The sequence below is a fragment of the Suricata suricatta genome, chromosome 9, assembly GCF_006229205.1.
Source record: "Suricata suricatta isolate VVHF042 chromosome 9, meerkat_22Aug2017_6uvM2_HiC, whole genome shotgun sequence".
In the NCBI taxonomy this organism is placed as follows: Eukaryota; Metazoa; Chordata; class Mammalia; order Carnivora; family Herpestidae; genus Suricata; species Suricata suricatta.
Window position 1 is genome coordinate 51,739,117 of NC_043708.1, and position 19,104 is coordinate 51,758,220.

At 39.7% G+C, this 19,104-nt stretch overlaps 1 long non-coding RNA gene across 1 annotated transcript in view; it reads right to left on the bottom strand.

Moving 5' to 3' along the window:
• Nucleotides 1-265: 265 nt before the first annotated feature.
• LOC115301624 overlaps nt 266-19,104 on the bottom strand; it is a 29,914-nt gene continuing 11,075 nt past the window's right edge. Inside the window, exons 3-4 of the long non-coding RNA XR_003913196.1 lie at nt 1,029-1,218; nt 266-640 (exon numbers count right to left, since the gene is read on the bottom strand). This is a non-coding gene — a long non-coding RNA (uncharacterized LOC115301624). The remainder of the gene's footprint in view (nt 641-1,028; nt 1,219-19,104) is intronic.

Consider the following 19,104-nt stretch of genomic DNA (forward strand, 5'->3'; position numbering starts at 1 on the left):
TTGGGGAGTACTGTGGGTTGAAGCAAGTGTGTTGACACTCCCATTGGCAGATAGAATAGGTAATCTTATTATGCATGGAGGTCCCTAGGACCTTTCCCTAGCTTGGGAAGTGGGTATGGGATAGTAAGGTCCACCCCTGGCCTGACCTGGTTGTGTGAGTACATGTGTCGCATGATGAGAAATCTGTGTGTACAGAAGGAGTCCATATTAGAAGCAACAAATACCAATGAAGCATCCTATTTACAAAAGGAAGATGAGCACTAGCAGAAACCTCTCACCGCACTCCCAGCTGGCCAGGGCAGCTTGTGCCAGTCCTATGGTGAAAAGTAAAGCAGGAATCACAATAACAGTGAGACACAAGGGGTGCACTGCATCACAGTGGGGAAACATATAGAAAATAAAGGATAGTCTGTTTGTTTCACTGGACTGTTCATTCCTCAACTTCTGCTGTGCATAGATTAGTCAGCTTCCGTAGTGACTAAAGCAGGGCTGCAGTCTCCCAGAGCCTCTGGAGTCACAGATTGCTTCTTCTGCATGGTCAGCATGCGTGGTGTTGATGGATCAGGAATGCACTTCCTGTTTTGAGATACTGGCTTCCCTCCGCAGTGGTGAATCCCGGGACCCACCTTGGCTACCTTTACTGCAGAAGGGGTAGACAAAATGATGGTGAATGGGCCTCTCCAGAGGAGTTTTAGGGGTTGGACATTCCATTCTTTCATCCACACATCATCTCCTGATTTTAAATCAGGGGTGAACATCTATGATCAGAGTCAGGTAATCATGCCCTGACCCAGTAGTGTAAGGTGGCTAGGGGAGAGCCAAGGGCCTGCATCTGTTGCCTTAAGGTTAGATAGCCTTTCTCATTTATATCCCCCCTTATGCCCTTGATAATGTGAGGGAGGGCACCCATAAAAGATTTCAAAAGGGGAGAACCCCATCTGCTTAGTGGGGCTACATCTGATTCTTAACAAGATGGTTGGTAACACCTGGGCCCAGTGTAGGTGGGTTTCCGGGGATAGTTTACTTACTTGCAGCCTCAGGGTTTGGTTTATTTGTTCTATCTTCCTGGAATTCTGGGGTCAATAAGCCATGTGTAACTTCCAGGTTATCTTTAACCCCTTTGCCACCAGGAACACCACTTCAGCCACAAACACTGGCCCATTTTCTGATCCCACAGTGATAGGTGCCAGAGTCCTGCTCCAGCTGGTCCAGGGTCCCCTGAAGGAGAGACAGTTTCCGTGAAAGAATTGGAGATGAGAGACTTGAGAGAGCCCAGTGTTTCTTTCTTTCTTGATCACCAGCCTGGCATCTCTATCTTGCCAGGTTTTGTGCTTTTATTTATAGATTTAAGTGTTAACATGATATCAAAAAGTGGAATTTTTACAAATAATTCTCAGTGATAAGACACTTTGAAAAGGGTGCAGAAACAGGTTTTACAGAGGCATTTTTGCAGAACTACTCTAATTACAATGAGGTAACTTACACATAATAGGATAACAAGATATTCTCAGTGAAAAGCAGACAACATACACATTTGTTTAAACTGGTAGTAAATCTTACAGCTAAGAAGATAGTAGGATGTTTTCAGTGAGAAGCAGATAGCAAATACATTTTATGACCATAACGCTAAGATTCAGGCATAAACAAGGCTAGGAGGCATTCTATTTGGCTCACAAGAGGAAGAATGTATTTGCCATGGTTAGTAAATAAACCTTTTGTCAACCTTGTTCTTTGATGTTGAAGGTGTAAGTGCAATAGACGCCCTAGATATGCCTGCCTTTGCATATGAGTTTAAGTTGTAACTACTCTTACCCATCCTCACAATGGGCACCGAATCAGCATATGTATGGGCAGTAACTTATGCCTGGCTCTTGTTTGTTTTCTTATTCCTAAATTAGGCTCTTTTTGTCCTGGCCCAAGGTTAATATTATTCTTGTGTTCTTTAACCCCTTTTATTATCTATACTTTAAGTTTGAGCCTTTCGACAAACATCTACAGTGTTTTGTTTAAATTCGTCTTTATAGAGGTGGGAATATGCTTCTTCCCATGAGGTATCTGTGTGGGGAATATCTGTCTGACTTGGAACATTGTGAGGCCTAATCAATAGCAACAGGCTTAATTTCACGTGAGCAGTAGTAGGAGAAGGAGATGCCAGTTTCCGCCTCTCATGGCAGGAGCCGTGCAACGTCTGCCATTTCCTTACTGTGACCTTGTCATCCAGCAAGGCCAGTGCCGCTCCCAGCAGATAGGGATCCCAAATTGAGGAATGATTTCTTTTAGAAGTCAGGTCATTTCATGTGCCTTTTCTATGCAAATAGGGAAGGCTTCCACACAGCCTGAGAAAATGCACACAAAGACCAACAGACATTAGCAGCCTCGGACCTGGGGAAGTTCAATGAAGTCCATCATCATATTTTTAAATGGGGCTCCCCTAACACTCTGCACCCTAGGGGCAGCCTTGTGTTCTTGACAGGGGTTGTTATGGGAACATGTTTCATATTGCTTGCATACTGGTCAGGCTATGCTGGAGAGTCGAGGGATGTAGAAATGTCACCTCAGCATGGTCTTGAGAGCTGTCCGGCCAATATGGGTTTCCTGATGAAAATGCTTGACAAAAGCTAGAAGGCCTCAGAAATTGCTACTTAGCCATTTTCAAATTCCCACCATCCACTTGGGAGGTAGCTTCCATTTTCAGTGTTAAAACAAGTACTCTCATGTTGTTATTAGGGTCCCATTCTACCAGTGGATTAGGGAACAGTGGTGGTTAAAGCTGCTGGTTCTGCTCTTTCTCTGGAGGCTGCAAGTTTGCCTCTTGTCTGCCTTACAGTTTCCCTGTGCAGCCCTGGTGTTTTCCCTTTGATCTCCCCAACAATGCATGACTGCCACTCTTAGGGGCCCACACAGTGTCTAAGAGTTCGAGGATATCCTTACCATACTTTATGTCTTTTCCTCCCGAGTTTATTAGACCCTTCTCTTTATATAAAGCCCCATATACATGGAAGGTGGTGAAGGCATACTTAGAGCCTGTGTATATATTAACATGTATCCCTGCTGCCAGTTGGAATGCTTGGGTTAGCACAATGAGCTCTGCTTTCTGTGCCAAAGGCCCCTTTGGCAGGGGTTTGGCCTCAGTGATAGAATTCAGGCTCACCACGGAGCACGCTGCAAGGCATCTCCCTGCTTCACAAAACTGCTCTTGTTCCTTTAAGTCTGGTTGGCTGGAGAATACCTCATTCTTGACCTCAATGCAGTCATCATCTGATTGACCTGACCCAATAGGCAGTAGGATTGTAGGGTTTAGGGTCTGCACTACTTCTAGGTGAATGTGCGGGTTCTCACATAGCATTCCTTGATATTTTATCATCTAGGCATTGATTAGCCAGTATTGTCCTTTGTACTCCATTAATGTCAATACTGAATGTGGCACTTGGACTGTCAATTCTTGTCCCATAGTTAACTTGTCAACCTCAGACACTAAGAAGGCTGCAAGTGCCTGTAGGCAGGATGGATAGCCTTGGGCAATGGAGTCAAGATGCTTGGAGACATATGCCACTAGGTGATGCCATGACCCTAACATCTGGGTTGGGACTGACTCCCACCACGATGCCAGTAGTTCATGAATGTACAAGAAGAAGGGCTTGGACATGGCTGGGAGCCCCAGACCAGGCATGTCAGTGAGGGACTTTTGATCTCTTCAAAGGCCCTTTGCTGTACTTGCTCCCATTACAGAGGTTCCCACTCTCCTCCCTTTGTGGCCTCATAAAGGGGTTTTTACCAAGACCAAGAAGTTAGTTATCTAGATTCTACAGAAACCTGCAGCCCAGACAAACTCCTGAACCTGATGTCAGGTCAATGGGACTGGGATTGAACAAAGGACATGTTTTCCTCTCCTGGCTGATGTGGCACTGCCCCTGGGAGAGGTGAAAGCCAAGGTACTTGACTTTTGACAGATGTGGGCCTTTTTCCTTGACACCTTATAGCTAATTTCCCATAGGAAGGTAAGGAGCTGCTGAGTTCCATGCAGTCTGCCTGAGACCTTCCATCCAGAAGTAAATCATCTACTACTGAAGCAAGACACAGCCATGTTGATCCACTGGGAAAGCTATTGGGTCTGAGGCCAATGCAGTGGCAAAAATGTTTGGGGAGTTTTTGAACCCCTGAGGCAATCTGGTCCAAGACAACTGGCCCTTGTCACTGTTTTCAGGATTCTCCCATTGGAAGATGAAGATCAGTTGACTCTAGGGGGCCAGGTAGATGCAGAAGAAGGCACCTTGAGGTCTAGGCTTGTGAAGAAGCAGCTTCAGTGGTGAGAAGACCCAAAAGAGCATAAAGGTCCAGGACAACTTAATGAAGAATGATGGTGGCCTGGTTTACTTCATGCAGGTCTTGGACTGACAGTCATTGGTGCCTGGCTTCTGGACTTGAAGGAGAGGCATGTTCCAAGATGACCAATAGGGTCAGAGGATCCTGTATTTAGAAGTCTTTCCAGGTGCTTCTGTATACCCACCTGTGCCTTACAAGGGATTAAATATTGTTTTTTCACAAATGGGCTCTGCCCCTGGCTTTAGTTCTACAATTACTAGACGTATGTTCCAGGCCAGTCCTGGTGGGTTGTCCTCAGCCCACATCCCCAGAACTCTGAAGGGAAGCTCAGGTCCCTGTTGTGGCTCCTCCGTGAAACTATAGAGGTACCTTCTTCCCCTTGGGGAATTGTGAGAGTCATAATCTTTGCTTCCAGTGTTTGTAGGGTCAGAGAAGATTGCCTAGGGGAGTTGAAAGTTATCTGGGCCTGCAGCTTTCCCAATAGGTCCTTGCCCATTAATGCCATGGGACAGTTGGAGAGGTACAGAAATTCTTGGATGACTTTATGGCCACCTAAATTGCATCGCTGAGGTGGCAGGAAGGGACTGCATGTCTGATTGCCATTGGGCTCCACAATGCTGGTTTGTCTCTGTGAAAGGGGGCCCACAGGTTGACTCACCACCAAGTGTCCTGCCCCAGTGTCTACCATGAAGTTGTTGGGTACCCTCCCCCCACATTCATTTGGACCATGGGCTCTTGGGGGCCTAACAAAACTGAACCCGGTCTGTACTAATCCTCCTCCTAGGCCTCCATGGAAGCTGGCCCCACAAAATCATCTTCAAGAGCCCCAGGAGGCTGTGATGCTAGTTGGTGCCTGCCTGGACCACATGGCTTCTTTCTTTTTCTTTTTCTTTTTATCTTTTTTTTTAAGTTTTAATTTTTTTTCTGTTTATTTATTTTTTTAACATATGCAATTATTTTCTATCCTTTACACTACAGTAGTTACAATTACACTCCAGACAGAAAAGCAAAGTAAAAAATCAAAACCCCAACTTCTATTTCATGTACTTAGACTTATACAGAAATTAGAAGGTTAAGTAACAACTAGTTAATCACCTAATTTCACAGCTATCTGAAGTGGCATTCATTATATAGCAGCTTATCTATGATACATTCAAGATACATGATACAATTTATTACTTGCCCATAAGCTAAAACACAGCCTGCATGGCTTCTTTCTGCTTACAGCCCTGCTGAGAATTATCCGGCCACAGGGGGCACTCATTTTTTCCAATGGCCCTTCTGATGACAGTGAGAACACTGGTTCTGTCCTAACTTTAGACCTGGGTCAGATGATTCTCCCCAAGGTTTTCCTGTTTGGCTCAGGTCCTGTCCCTTCAGGGCACCTTCCCAGGAGCGTTCTGACAGCTCCACTAAGGCAGCTGCTAACAAGTCTGCCTTTTCCTGCATCATCCAGGGTTCTTCCGTTCGCACTGCCTGGTCACAGTTGACAAACACCTTAGTTGCTACTTACAGCAACTGAGTGGCATTCATGCCAGCAAAGCCCTCTAGCTTTTGCAGCTTGTACCGGATATCCCCTTGGGCCTGAACTATGAAAGCTGCATTGACCATCTGCTGGTTAAGAGGTGCCTCTGGATCAAAAGGGGTGTAGAGATGAAATGCCTCACATGGTTTCTTATAGAACCGGCTCAGGCTCTCCTTGGGTCTCTGGAAGCAGTTCTGATGTTTTACTCATATTTATAGCCTTCCCCCCACCTTCATGCCATTTAGAAGGGATTCTTGATTCCATTAATTCCTGGAGAGCCCTCCATCTACACTTAACTCATCTGGGTCCCATTTGGGGTCCTCCCCAGGGGATTAAGCCCTAGCATACGCCTGGGTGTCTAGTGTCCCAGTTGGGGCATTCTCCTCTAACCATTTTAGGGCTGCCTGGGTAATTCAGGCAGGGTTTGAATTATGGACTACATTAGTTCAATCATAGCCTGGGGTTTCTTTGTTTAGAAGGGAGAGTACGCTACTTCAAATTTAGAGGATCCTTAGTGGCAAAGGGCTGGTACACAAAACACACTGGCCTCCTTGGATCTGGACTTCCTGGTCATAGTAAGCGGGTCCCCTAGTTTCCCTCAGTGGCTCCTGTAGCGCTCCCCTGTGTTATTACAGGGTGGGACTGTCTTCCCTGGCCTGATCTTCTAGTCCCTTCCAGGAGGGTGTATGGGGTTAGGACTGGGTGAGCCAGTCACATATGGAGGGGCTGACGGTGCTAGAAGTGGTGAGGCCTCAGGACTGGGGCACACTCTGGTGGGGTTTCAGCAGCCGGGGCAGCTGGAGGTGCAGGTGGCAGTGAGGGGTTTCAGTGTGGCATGTGTCAGTGGGATCCCGGCAGGGTATCCTCACGGTATGAGTTTTTCAGTTTTTGGCTGGCATTTGGAGGAAGCTGTGACATGAGCCATCATAACTTTACAGTTCTCGTCAATACAGACTTTTAGTCAAGGCGACTGGGATAGGACCAAGTCTTGCCAGCAGTCAACGTAAGGAAATTGGTCAGGGTGGCCTGGATCCCCCACAATGACCTTGAACACTCTGCCAACTAGTTCCTTATCAAGTGAGCCCTCGGAGGGTCAGCTTATCCAGAACACTATTTCACAGAATGTCCAGAGCTTTTCAGGAGTTAATTTCACACCATAATCTCCTGAACATCCGTTTTTGAAATTCCTCAACATACACTCTAGGGGAGTTGGTTTATTCTGCTTTCCACCCATTTCCTCTCCCTTAGGGATACCTTTCATGCACGAGAGCTCTATAGAGCTTCTGGCCCCGTTTCTCTCCATCCTCTTACCCTGACTTATTTTTCTTCAAAGAACTTAAGACCACCTAAAATACTAAATATTTGTTTGTTTATTATCTGTTTCCTCCCTGCCAAAATGTCAGCTTCTTAAAGCAGAGACATTGTTCTTTTGTTCGGTGCTTCCATGCATATGGAATGTAGTAGGTATTTAAAAAATATTTGATAAACAAATTGATGAACATCACATCATGTGTTGGTTATTTAGTGACTGCCTCTCTGCTGGAAGTAGGACAATGCAAACAACCTTCCTACTCTGCAGGCTAGCTGGCTCTCTTAGGGGCTGCCAGCAGGGGTGCTTACAGGGCAGCTGCAAGGCTGGAGAGGGAAGTGAAGTACTCACTCCTCCCTGTCTGCAGATCTGCTACCTGCTCTTGTCAGCATCTTCCCAGCGATTCTTCTTGACTTCAGCAGCAGCAGTTTCTTCCTGTAGCTGTAGTGGATCAAGATTGCAGTGTTTCTAATGCCTACAGAACCAGCCCATCATCACCACTCAGAGATGCCAGAACCCCTCCTCAGAAATCTTCAGTTTCAGGTCCTTGGGTCCAGAAAAGGCATCTTCCCTTTGCCGCATAGCAGTTGGAGAGTGGTAACCACTTTTTGTAATGACTATTTCCAGGATTCCTAGGTGTTCCCTTTTTGTCTTTTTAATTTTCCCATACAGGGTTAATATTTCTTTATATTAGATTCTGCTCATTCCAATAACTCGTATAGTTGCTACCTTCTGTCTCCTGATCAATATAGCATTGACACTAAGAGTAGTCTCAGGAAAAAAGAATCTCAAACAAGAGATTTGATGATCGGCTTGGTTCTACTTGAGCCTAAATGCAGTGCTGTGTTCTGTACAAATGTGTAATAGGAGGTTAGTAACTCATGGTATAGAGTCTTAACAGGATTAATACAGTTTTCTTCTGTTGTTGATTGTCTTAAAGTACCTAATAATCAAGCACATTAGTAGTTATTTACTGAAATGGCAGTATTGTGACTACAAGTATTGTGGCATGAGGTGGCTTACTTTTTTTTAAGTTTATTCATTATTTTGAAAGAGGGAGAGAGGGAGAGAGGGAGAGAGGGGGAGAGAGAGAGAGAGAGAGAGAGAGAGAGAGAGAGAGAGAGAGAGAGAGAGAGAGAGAGAGAGAGAAAGCAGGGAAGCAGGGGAGGAGCACAGAGAGAGGGAGACATAGAATGTGAAGCAGGCTCCAGGCTCTGAGCTGTCAGCACGGAGCCTGATGCGGGGCTCGAACTGCCAGACCGAGAGATCATGACCTGAGCCAAAGTTGGATGCTTAACCGGCTGAGCCACCCAGGTGCCCTGAGGTGGCTTACTTTGATTGCACAGGAGTACTCAAAGAAGAAATTCAAACTCAGATCTTTGAACTCTCAGCCACAGTCATTATTAGAGAATCAGATATCTTCTTAAAAGAATATTTTGTTTCTTAAAGCTACTGACAGCATAAAATTTAACTGTACAGATTTCAGAATTAAAACATAAGTGCAATCTTGGCAAATCTCCTAGAAGAAAGAGAATTGATTGGGAAGAAATTAAAACTTGAGACTTGGAGTGGGGACATCTGAGTGGATTCATGTTGAGTGTGAGGTATTAATCAATGGACATTTCCATGAGAACCAATAAAAATCAGGAGAAAAATATCTTTTAAATGATTAATAGTAAAAGTGTAGTGTACTTTAATGTTCTTTAGTAGAGAGATCTCTATGGGGCAGTCCAAATGTCAGCTTGTTTCTGCTCAATGAGTCACTGGAAATGGGAATGTTTGAGTCTGTCAACACTGAAAAATGGGCTGTACTGGTAGGAACCATTAGTGAAAACTCTGTTGTCATTCATGGACTCTGATGTCTGTAGCAGCCAATCTGCTTGTCATCAGCAGCTGTCAGAATGCTTCCCTACTTCATTGCTCACAACCACAGGTGTAAAACTCCTAGTCTTGCTCCTGCTTTTAGTTACTGTCCTACTGTTTTACACCTTCTCATTCATTCTGAGTTATAAGGGAGACAGCCCATACCAGCTGCTTCATGTGTTGATACCGTAGCAGGACCCTAGAGATTGACTTTTCTTTCAGAATAAATATATGGTGTGGATTTGAATTGTTGAGTTCATGGTTATATCAACCCATGAAAGAAGAATCATAGTGTAGAATTAAGTGGGTAAATTTGGGAATTAGAATTGTTTTGAATTTTGGTTCAGGCACTTGTTAGCTAGGTAAAATTTGGACAAGTTAACTAAACTATCTAAGATTCATTTCCTTAATCAATTAAGTACAATACTAGTAATTAGTTCATAGAATTTTATGAGGGTTAAAATAATGGAACACTCAATGTATTAGTTTTTTTATTGCTGCTCTAACAAATTACCACAAACCAGCAGCTTAAAACAACACGAATTTATTCTCCCATCGTTCTGGAGGTCAGAAGTCTGAAGTGGATCTTGGTAAGCTATAATAAAGTTGTCAGCAGGGCTGTGTTGCTTCTAGATGCTCAAGGGGAGAATCCATTTCCTTGCCTTTTCTAGCTTCTAGAGACTACCTACATTCCTTGGCTTCTAGCTCTTTCTTCTACCTTCAAAGGCAGCATCATAGCATCTTCAAATCTCTCCCTCTTTGCACCTTCCCTTTTCACTTAGAAGGACCCTCATAATTACATTTGGACCACCTGGATACTCTAGGATACTCTCCCCAACTCAAGGTCAATTGATGAACAACTTTAATTCCATCTGTAACTTTAATTTGCTTTTGCCATGTGCTCTAATAGGTTCACAGGTTCTGGATATTAGGATATGAACATCTTTGGGAGGTAATTATTCTGCCTGCCACACTTAATATTAAATAAATAATGCATATGAAGTGCCTGACACATGGTAGGCCTATAATAGATATTATTTTTTAATGCCCTACAAAGTTCTACAGACATTTATTTAGATGATTAAAAAATAATATAAGCAGGGTGCCTGGGTGGCTCAGTCGGTTCAGCGTCCGACTTCAGCTCAGGTCATGATCTCACGGTTTGTGGGTTTGAGCCCTGCATCAGGCTCTGTGCTGACAGCTAGCTCAGAGCCTGGAGCCTGCTTCAGATTCTGTGTCTCCCTCTCTCTCTGACCCTCCCCTGCTTTTTCTGTCTCTCTCTGTCTCTCAAAAATAAATAAAAAACAGAAAAAAATTTAAAAAATAACATAAGCAAACTGGGGGAATTTAAGCAAATGGTGACTAAATTATGAATGAATCTGTTCTTTGTTGGAAGAGGAGAGCATTGGTTACCTAGTGACTTTTACTGAGGCCCATCTTGTCTTTTCTCCCTCTTCAAACTTCATCTGAATTATTTCACATGAGAGAGCCCCATATCCTCTGAAATTTTCTTTTTGTCAGTCATCAAGTATGTTGGCAATATTTAAAGTTCCACCAGGTGTTTTGATATTGCTGATATTTACCTGGTTGAATAGTCCAACTTTTATTTCATGTCCATTCAAAAAAATTGGCAGTATTGTTAATTATGCAACTCAATATTGTTGAGGATGTCTGCTTAATCTGGGAAATTGTTCTCTGACAAAAACATAAAGTAGTCTGGCAATTATCTCTTTTCTGCTATCTATTATTTTTTAGTTTGGTATGTTAGAAACATATTCTTGTTTAATATTTTTAATGATATGCACAAAAACAGATTATCAGAAGCCTTAGTATATTTTTGGATAATCTTCTATGGTGAGATTAAAACTTGAAAAACTGTGAAATAAAGTTTATTTTTACAGCATCCTTCTCCTTTCATCTTATGTCACCTGTTTTTTCCTTTTAAAAGATATTTAGGGCCTACATGTTTCTCCCTTTTCTCCACTATCACGGTCTCTTCTGAAAAAAAGAAAATCCACCAAAATCTCATTTATAAGCTTTTTGTTTCTTATTTATTTATTTAAACTTCAGTGTGGGTGATATACAGTATTATGTTACTTTCAGGTGTACAATACACTGATTCAGCAATTCTACGCATTACTCAGTGCTCCTCAGACTAACCATACTCTTGATTCCCTTCACCTGTTTCACACATCCCCCCACCTACCTCCCTTCTGGTAACCACCTGTTCTATATAGTTAAGAGTCTGCTTCTTTTTGGTTTATCTCTTTTTTCTTTGCATTTTGTGTCTTAAATTCCACATATGAGTGAAATCGTATAGTATTTATCTTTCTCTAACTGGCTTGCTTCACTTAACATTATATGCTCTAGATCTGTCCATGTGGTTGTAAATGTCAAAATTCCATTCTTTTTATGGCTGAATAATATTCCATTATATGTATATATTTGTGTACATGCATTATTTATCAATTCATGTTCTAATGGAAATTTGGGTGCTTTCATAATTTGGCTATTGTAAATAGTGCTATATTAAACATAGGGGTCCATGTATCTTTCAAGTTAGTGTTTTTGTATTCTTTGGGTAAATATCCAGTAGTGTGATTACTGGATCATAGGGTAGTTGTAGTTTTAATTTTTCAGGAAACTCCATGCTGTCTTCCACAGTGACTGCACCAGTTTGCATACCCACCAACAGTGCAGAAGGGTTCCTTTTCCTGCACACCATTGTCAACACTTGTTGTTTCTTGTGTTTTTGATTTTAGCCATTCTGACAAATGTGAAGTGATATCTCATGATGGTTGTGATTTGCATTTCACTGGTGAGTGAGGTCAAGATCTCTTCATATGTCTGCTGGCAATCTGGATGTTTTCTTTGGAGAAATGTCTGTTCATGTCCCCTGCCCAATTTGTAATTGGATTATTTGGGGGGTTTTCTTGGTGTTAAATTCTATAAGGTATTCATGTATTATGGCTACTAACCCTTTACTGGATATGTTATGCCCAGATCACAATATCGTCCCCCAAAACCAGAGACCACCAGGGAGACCAAGTCATGCATGCAAAAGCAAAGGGCTTTATCATGGGCTCGGGCTTGGGCTCACAACTTCACCAGTGCAGTGGATCCATGTTGTAAGCCCCGAACAAGGGCTGAGCAGGGTTTTTATGGGGCTTGGGAAGGGGGAGTTACAAGAAATTGTGACATAGGTGCAGTGATCCAATCATTATTATGCAGTATTACTGACAGCAGGTTTAACCATTCACATTGTCTAGAGTATTCATTACCTTTGGTGGGATCCAATTACAACATTTAGAATACCAACATAAATTAATGTTTTCTTCTCTGAAAGATAGTTTCATGTTAGATTGCCTTATTATGTAATGGCTTTGAGTCTTATTAAACTTTCAGGAGAGGAGTTAGGATAAAGGCACTTGTGTTTACAATTACATAAATTAACCCATACAGGTATGTGATTTAAACAATCTGAATCTAATTCCAATTTTAGAAATTTCTTTCATTTTATGCAACATCAGTATTCAGTTTGTAATGATATACATGATTTCAATTCATGCCTATGTGAAATCTCTGTCACAGGTTAGCCTGTTTTGGTTTCATCTTTGTTAATTGATTTGACAGTCATTCTAAAGCTGCCATTGAAAAAGGATGGTTTTACATAGCTCTTTTAAAACAAGAGAATACAAAACAGAAGACTAGTGGTATAGCTGCTTATTTGTCTGATTGAAGCAGAAAACTTATACTTGGAGCTGAGATGAGAATGCTTTCCAGTTTTTTGAAATGCAACATCATATTTTTCTCTTCAACCCTGTGGGCTTCATGCTTACAGAGATCTAGCCATGCACTCAATGACATATAGCATAATGTCATGCTGAAATTCAGGAGAGTAGGGATTCTACTTCCTCATTCTGCCCCGTTCCCCCCTCTCTCAGTGGTTTCCATTGCGATTCCTGGTGCCAAGTAGTCAGGAACAATGTTATCATCAGAGAACAATGCGTGGGTTTTAATGCCTTGTAATGCTAGAGCTGACAAGTCATACTTTTAGAATGAATCCCCAGAGCCATGTGCTATGCTCCATTTGTGTGTTCAGCAGCCTCTGTTGTCCACAGAGAGCTTTGACCTTTCAGCAAAAGCTGAGCATGTCCAACACAAGGAGTTATGTTGTTCAGATGAGTTAGAACTTACTTCTTTACACAGTCAATCCAAGTCTTAAAACATTATTTCAAACGTCTTTATTTCACAGAGATATATTTTTTTTCTCCACTGCTCTAATGCTACTTCTGCCATGTGTTTATTAGGTCATACACTTTTGGGGACAGTATATGTGAAGATTTTTAAAACCTGCTTGACACCATGGAGCTATTTGAAGTTAGCAAGTTCTAGAAGTTATTTGGAAAGTTTTGTTCCTATGGGCAAAATAGAGAATCCTTCAGTTTAGAGGGTCAGACATGGTTTGGGTGAAAACAGTCACACCTCAAATCCCACCATCCTATTGCAAAAACTCTGGGCCCAGCTGGGCTTTTTTTTTTTTTTTTTTACCTTCTCTTCAGGCAAAGACTTTTGTAGGTCACAAAGGGAGGCAGGTTCAGTCTGGGCAGGGTAGCAGATATTTCACATGTATATATAACTCACACTCTTTTTATAGAATCTTCTGGTGGGTATATTTATGGAAACTATCTATAGTCATCCATGATATGAAGTCAGAATGGATAGAAGGGAGACATATCCTTTTAAATATTCTTTTTCAGCAAGTTTATAATTTGTCCCTGGAGGATATTTCTAAGCATTTTTTTTTCTTGGCATGTTTAAAAATTTTACTCTTCTTTTTCTAATAAAGAAGTTTTAATAGCCTTTCAAAATGTTGAATTTGCATTTTTAATAGTTTCTTTTCTGCTTGAGCATTTCTGACTCTATATAATTAGAATATTTCAAAGCAGAACTTCTGGGTACTTTTTCATATTTCTGTCAAAATGATGTTGTATTTGAATTATATAACATTAAATAAGTTTTAAAAAGTAATGATGGACTAAATAGAAATTTTCATTCAAAAGGTTTATTCATGTTGCTATATGTGAGCAATTAATTCTATAAGCAGGCTCATATATCATTTGTCTAAGAAGAAATGAAAGTTAGGAGGAGCCCAATAAATTACCCACACAGGTATGAACATTTTTATTAATAGAATTTGACTAACATATTCTTAAATCTAGAGAGGTGGTATTTTAGATTTGGACATGCTTTGGAGGGGTGATTTACTATTTTATTATATTTTATTTTGATATGTAATTTTATATATGTTGGGTTTTATATCTACATATGAGATTTTGTTAAGTTCTCATTTGTACTTAATTGTTTCAGGAGAAGAGCTAAAGAGAACAAATGTTAAATCTGTAGAGGAGTTGTAAATCCTTAGATTAATAAAGGAATATTAAGACCTATGTTGACCAGTAACTACTGTCTACAAAAATGGTTTTGTCTTTTGTGTTAGAAAAAAGCTTTTTACACTATATAAAAAATGTATTTTTAATTCTTTTTAATTAAAGAATTTAACTCCTATTAAATTTCTATTCTATTGTAAGTTTTGGGTTGGACCAAGGAATAGAACCCACTTCTGGTGAAGAAATTACCTTGTAAAAAGTTTAGCACTGGTCTCAGGAAGGTGCCACTTTGTGTTCATCCTACCCTTTTTTACATAACTCACCTTTTGCAATGAACACTAATGTGGGACCCAGTAGCAACTCTTCTGTGACCTCAGAAGACTTACCACTCTCATCTTCATTGCTAGGTTATATTCATCCCAAAAAAGAATTCCTGGATCATTGTAGCAGGAGTAGGGAAGGGAAGAAGGAAGATAACTGTTGTTATTAGAACCCCCTCCCTTTGACTCCTATAATGTAGTCTACTTATTAAGAGTTTGGTAATATAACCCATACTTAACTTGGTTTTCCCACAAGGATGGATTAAAAAGAACTAGCATAAGCTGTTTTCTCAGCAACTTTATTCCTCTAGCTAAACTTGGATATAATCTGAAGCAAAAAGTACCATTTATCTACAATATTTAGAGAAAGGAGTATTTTGGCAACTGTATATTTTTTATTATCTGGGACTTATAATTTAAGCCATACGCCATTTATAATTTCAAAGTTTAACATATAATAACATTTCCAAATCTGTAAGTTTATGTGATATATGTATCATTTCCTCACAGAGAAATACTCAGTTTGAATAATTTGAGAATTTAGTAAGAGGACTAATCATAAAAGTTTGGGTAGAGTGTAAGAGAAATCATAAAAAATTATACAGTGTCCCTAACTAGAACATTACTATCCATAGTCTGAAAGGAGAAAGGAAAAGGTGATTTAGTGAAGAGAGGAGATGGAGAGAGGAACGTTACGCACAAAGGGTCTTACAGCAACTGTGACCTTTGGTAGAGAGACTAACAGCTTGAACTAGCTCTTCAGTGAAACAGGTGGAGGAAACCTCCCTCTTTTGCCTCCTTCAGATCTCCTGACAAGTGTAGTCTATTTGCCGAATCCAACCAAAGTAAAAATGCAAGGTTATCCATTGTTGCAATCCATTTGGACCAGACTCCTGGGGTGCAATGTAGGGTGGAAAAAAGATTGAAAAAAAGATCTAGAATGGCAAACAGAAGACATCAGAATAATATGTAATTTAAAATTTGAAGATTCAGAAGATCTTGAAATATTTTTGAATGTGAATAATTAGTATGAGCATTGGTTCTCATTTAATAATATTTTAGGAAATTTTTCTGAATATATAATAACTCACTGATGTATTCTGGAACTTGCATTTTTTAATTAACCTGGATATCTATCTCTCTGTCAATCATCTACCTTGTTTGGCATCTTGTCATAAAGTAAAGTGAAGAATTGCAAAAGCATGCACAGAAAAAAACAATACCCTTCTACTCATTCTTCTAATTATTACATTTATAGTTTCTAGTGAGGTAATAATGACAAAAATAATATTTAAAACAACAGATCCTGCCCTATATACAGTACGCCTTTTTTTTTTACCATAAACACTTAATAGAATAGTGGAAAAAAAAACCTTAATACCTCTCATTAAATAAGATTTGATAGGATAAGGCACTGCAGTCTGAACCTGCAATAGAGTGCTTTTAATCCAAGATGTTTTGAGAACATTGTGTCAAAATATCTCAGAGTGCTTCACATCCTTGTTACTTTGGGCCAGTATCCATACTGAACTTTTCCTGTATAATCTATTCTTTTACTCTACCAAAGGAAAATGTGGTACTGAACAAAGTTAGAACAGGAAGAGAGACTTTATTCAAGGCTATTGCAATAGAGAAGAGAAATCAAAATACAATCTGAACTCAACACTGAAACAAAGGGCAGAATACTTTTGAGAGCTGGGATAGGGTATATTGTAGGCCATTTATGATTTTTCAATCTTCATGACAGGAGGTAGTTTTACAACTTGGAGAAAAGTGCTGCTGCTTGCCAAAGCTAAGCTACTACCCTCCTACAACAGGGAGACAGAGGCAAGGTACTATCTTCCTTACAGATTACATTTAAAAAGGATGGCTCCCAGATCCTTGAGAAAGGCAACTCTGAGTTAGTTGTAAAACTGGTAAGAGTCTTTTAAAAAGATGTACATCTCAAAGAGCTAGAGAAAGCATTTACAATTACACAGTTTTGTAAAGAAACTGCTTTAAGAAAATGAAGATCAGGTACTTCAGACAGGAAGAAGCCTCAACTTTAGTCAAGCTGAGAAGAAAATTAAGACCATCTTGGTTATATACTTTTGACTTCTCTCCTTTTCTAATCTTCCACTGATTCCATCCAGTTTAATCCTTTTACTTTATGCATTTCTCCAACCTCCACGAAAGCTTTCATATAATGTCCACATAGTGGTGGCCTGCTGCATCTGTCTCTTTGTTTTACCTGAAGATACAGCATTCTTTGCGATGCCTTTTGGTGGAGACTCTTTGTTTCCTCAAATCACAAGTATTGTGGGATGGGGAGTAGGAGCCAATTAAGGAAGATCAATTCTTCCTTAATTGCTATTGAAAACATATTTAGTTACCAAAGCTCATACTTACAGTCTGAGGCAATATCTATTGCTTCTTGTCCCTGTGCTTGATCAACTTCCTGGATACTCGTGCAGATTCACTGAAATCATTGACTTCAGACTTGGAATCATTGTCCCTATCACTCGTCCTGGAATACCTTCCATCACCTCAATGTCTAACCTCAAAGTTCCTGGAATTCCTTAACCTTAGAGCTATTTTTACTTCAGTCATAAACATGGCTCTATTTTAAGCAACACTACTTTGCCTTTTTTAAAACCTTAGATTATAGCATTCTATACTCTCACAACCTATGCCTATTTTTCCATTTTCTCATTTCTTTGCTCCCACTACATTTGTTCACTGAACTTCAGTTTTTTCTATTTTTTCCCCTACATTTCAGTTTATATCTTTTTCACTTTCTATTATATCTGGCCTCAGGTTATAGTTGACTCCCTTGTTCCTTCTTACTTTTATGGTCCACTACCTTGGTAAGGCCTAAAAACTTGCCTCAATCAAATTCTCATACTTCCCTAAGTTTGCAGATAGTATTGCTGAACACACTTGGAAAAAATTAAAGAATTATAAAAATTAATGGAATAAGAATTTGAGATTTGGATTTATAATAAACTGGCTGGATCCTGGATATCCTTTTACTGAGTTCTATTATTCTCTACAGTAGATATTTTAAAGACCTCAGAATAGTACTTTATTATAGCCCCTCTTATTTTTTCTGACTGAAATATAAATACTCCTTATTTTGAAACATTCACAAATATAGAAAATGATAGGTATTCTCTCAAAAATAAATAAAAACATTAAAAAATTAAAAAAAGAAAATGATAGGTAGGACACTAAGATGATTCTCCATCTATTTACTAATATATACCAATAACTATACCATTCTAACTCTTTTTCTAAGCATTTTATAAAGAAATATAATGTGTAATATACAATGTTTATTTTGTGAAAGTATGCTCATCCTTACAATTTTATACCCTGCTTATTTTTCCTACCTAGTATTTTGTCATGGGTGTTCTGTGTCATTACATATTTTTTACTAACATGATTTTAAGAGTGACATTTTATCAAAATAAAGCTATACTATTTGTCCTTTTCTTATTATAGGTGATATCTACTTTTTTGTTTAGTGTGACAATAAGCATCATTTTTTATAATATTTGTGCTGAAGCTCTTAGAAAGAATTATCTACCTGTAATTCGATCCATTTTCTCATTACCTGCCGTATGGCTTTAACTTCAGTACTCCAGCAAAAATACTTTAGCTAAATTTACTAATAGCATCTGTTTGACAAATGCAAACTAATTCCTTATCAGACTAGATTCTATAAATATCATTTGATACCAATCCATTTCCCACAATGCCATTGTAAACAGTCTCATCTTTTGACTTGATGACAACAGAAATTTATGGATTTCTAAAATCTCTAGCTATGTATTTTCAGTCATGTTTTGCCAACCTCATCCCTCTGACATTTAAATCTTTGATAATTGAGTGGATCAGTCTCATTTCTCTTTTCTTGTCCTTCTGGATCCTTTTCTTAAGTGATCATATCCAACCTCATGTCTTTAAATACCATACATATCCATTGAGTCCCAAGTTTATATCTTTGGTGTTGACCACTCTTCTGAATTCTGAACCTGATATTCTGCTATCTAATATCTTGACCTGAGTGTGTCAGAGGTATCTCAAAGTTAACATGTCTAAAATTGAGCTCTGAATACTGCCATCACCAACTGTTTCCCCATCCATTTATTCCCTTATCTCAGTAAATGGTGCATCTGTTCACCTAGTTGCAAAAACCAATGCAAAAATCACTCTTAGCATTTTCTCTTCTTTTCCCCTGATAACTAATTCATCATCAGTTCCAGTTTTTCCCAGCTCCAAAATTCATCTTTATTCTGTTCTTTTCTTTCCATCTAGACTGTAATCAACCTATTACCTATATAAGTCATTTTTTCCCCTAGTCTTTTTTCTCTCAACCTGGCATTTAAATGC